The sequence below is a fragment of the Alligator sinensis genome, unplaced genomic scaffold (assembly GCF_000455745.1).
Source record: "Alligator sinensis unplaced genomic scaffold, ASM45574v1 scaffold1485_1, whole genome shotgun sequence".
In the NCBI taxonomy this organism is placed as follows: domain Eukaryota; kingdom Metazoa; phylum Chordata; order Crocodylia; family Alligatoridae; genus Alligator; species Alligator sinensis.
In genome coordinates, this window is record NW_005842962.1 from 323,169 (window position 1) to 326,401 (window position 3,233).

Sequence of the window (3,233 nt, forward strand, 5' to 3'; positions counted from 1 at the left end):
GATCCATTTAGTGTAAAATTTATTTGGCCATTGCTCATGTCTTAGACTAACCACCCATTACTGGCCATGTATCAAATCCTGACAATCTCTTTAGTGCTTTTATTTTTATTATAAAATGTATTTGGAGGCTGCAAGCACTTCCAGCAACACAATGTTCTAAGGCTGCCCACCCATATTTTTATACTGCATATTTTGCAATCATGTCTCTTTCAAATCGGTATCTTTTTATTGACACTTGTATTCAGGTGAAGAATTTAGCACAGATATAGCTGAGAGGAGAAAATTATCTTGCTATTTCAATGAATAGAACATTTTAGGAAGTGATTCATAGGATGGATTGCAATTTAGCTTTTTTTCTTATGTCCCTGCCTCCTTCCCCCAAATATTTTGGTTTAAAGCAGTGGCTCCCAAACTCTGACAGACTGAGTACCACCAATTTAAAATGATACAGCCTTAAGTACCACCAGCACATTTTTCATACACATAGGTAAAAGACTATGTATTAAAATAACATCAAAACATTTAGTAATTATAAAACATTATTTTATCAGTTATGGTAGCCATATAAAACAATTGTCAATTGGAAAAAAAACAATGTAAGCCAGGGGTAGGCAACATTTTTGGCTGGAGTACTGAAAAAAACCACAATGTGTACCCTATAAGGTGCAGGAGTGCGGGCACACCAGAAAAAAAGAAAACTGGGGTAGAGGGTATGTGACAGGATGCACTACATATTAATATAATGAATAATCATAAATGTTGCTTTTTTTACAGTAAATACCAGGTTTTCTAAAAATTCGAAACCTAGTGACAATAAATAAAACTTCATATACTACCTTTGTTCTTGTGTATTCTTTTTTGTTAAGCATGTTGTGGGGAGGAGGCAGAAAAAGAAGAGAGAGAGGGAAGAGAGAAAAAAGAGAGGGAAGAGAGACAAAAGAGAGAGAAGAGAGAGAGGAGGGAGGGAAGACAGAGAAGGAGAGAGGTGCAGGGAGAAGCAGACACAGAGGAGGTGCTGCAGGCAGGGTGGCCTGGCTGGGCCCTTGGGAAGGCTGCTGCCATGTGTGACTGGTGCTGCCATAGTTGTGGTGGGGGGGGACACATGCCCCCCTTGTGACCAGTCCCAGTTCCACTGACCGGAGGGCTGCCCCCCACCCATGGGCCCCCCCACAGGCGATCCTGCAGTCCTGGGAGGGGGGGGGGTCCCCCACAGGTGATCCTGTGGTCTTGGGAGCAGGGGGGTCCCCTGTGGCCAATCCTGTGGTCCCAGGGGTGGGGTGTCCCACGACGGCTGATCACTGCTGCCAATCGCTGCACTCACTGCAGCCATTTCCAGGATAGCTGCAGTTGCTTCTGGGAGTAAGCACCACCCGATTGCTGCAGCTGCTCCCAGAAGTGACCGCAGCCACTCCCAAAAGCAGCAGCAGCAAGCGCAGTGATTGACCAGTGCTTGCAGCGGGGCACCGGCATTCCCACCTACCCCCCTGCACATCACCTAAGCAGTGAGCGTGGCCATCATGGGGTGCACCGGCACTCTCAGGGGGTGCATGTGAACCCCTGTGCACCCCCTACGCATTGCCACTGGCTGCAACTGGAGGGGGTGGCTCTGCCCTGCTAGCACTGTGTTGGAATGTTGGAGTGATGTTGTAGCTGTGATGGTCCAGGGAATATACAAGAGGCAAGGATTATTAGATTATTTTTTTTAATATCTTTTAATGGACCGACTGTATAGTCAAGAGAGATCTTAGACAAGCTCTTGGGCCAAAGGTACCCTTCCTCAGGTCTCTGGTGAGAGTCAAAGAACCAGATATAGGGAATTTTTGTTTTCTGAAGGCCAAAACCACAGAGGAAAATTATGTTTCTAGAAGGGACTTGGCTGAATTTAGGTATCTAAAGCCAGGGAAACTCTGTATTTCATTGCATAACCTTCAGTGGAAAAACATGATCATTATACAACAGGGGAAAAAACCCCCTCCAGTATGAATCCACTTAAATCTGTTTAAGGGCAGATCCCACTTAAAGAGAATGAGATATAGAAGCTTCATGCTCTCTTATTTCTTTAAAATCCCAGCCTATTGTAGCAAAGACAGAAAAAGAACAGGCCACTGTTTTTTGGATACAAGAAGTGATTTGGGTACCTGACTTGAAAGAACATGGGCCTGGGTTTTAGAACTGCTAAATAATGAAGCCAGTGGTAGCTCAAGTTGGTCAGCACACCTGATAGTCAAAGGAGGTATGGATCAATGGTTTCAGCATTTTCCTGTGTCTTGTAACACCAGATTAAGTTACTTAATCTCCCTAGGAAATTCACATGTGTTTTTGGACAAATCCCTTAGGATATGGCCCGGGGCGGGGGGGGGGGGGGAACGACCATGTAAGTGACTTTTGATGAGCTAACTTATTTTACTTCTTGTTGTAGACAAGTCTTCAGATACCTCTTCATTAGGTCCAGAGCCTCAGCTTGACCAAACTGTTAAACACCACTGAAAGAAAACCAGGAGCCACTTGTCCCCTTCAGTGATAGTAAACTGATAGAGTAAAGCATGCCCAACAGGAATCAGCTTGAGGCTTCACTCATTTATTTCAAACTGATTTGTACTAGGTAGGGATCTCAGCCAAAGATTTCAACTGATAATAAGTTACGGTAGTTTTGTGGCCCTAGTGATTATGGCATCTGAGTACCACTCATGTCCAAATTGGCCTCCTAGGTGACCCCAACATGTCTAGTAAGTGTACTATGTCCTACAGCAGCACCAGGGTGGGCTCTCCCCTAAACTACTAAACAGTGTAATTGAATCCATGTGAGAATGTGTCTGGGTTAATTGGTCTGGCCACTCATCAGTGTTAATCACTCTGCCTAAAGTGCTCCTTGTATATGGGTAAACTGCATCCAGTTTAGGCAGCTACATTACAACATCACTATATGTTTGATAATTGCACTGCTAGGCTTGGTGACTTTACTATGTAGGCTTGGCTATTATGCCTAAGAATTTGGCACTTGGCCTCAAAGGCCAGTGAAACAGGTGAAATGCATAGGCTTTCTACATTGCCAAAAACAGTGTCAGGTGCTCCACAGGATATTCAGACAGCCATTTATAGAGGGCCAATAGGAAAGGCAGGCAACCAAGAATGCAGGAGACAAGGGTTCAGAAGGGTTTGAACAAGATGGACTATCAGGATGTAGCTTTGCAGTTACAACACTCACTTAACAGTGGGAAGCCTTAGGCTTCTTT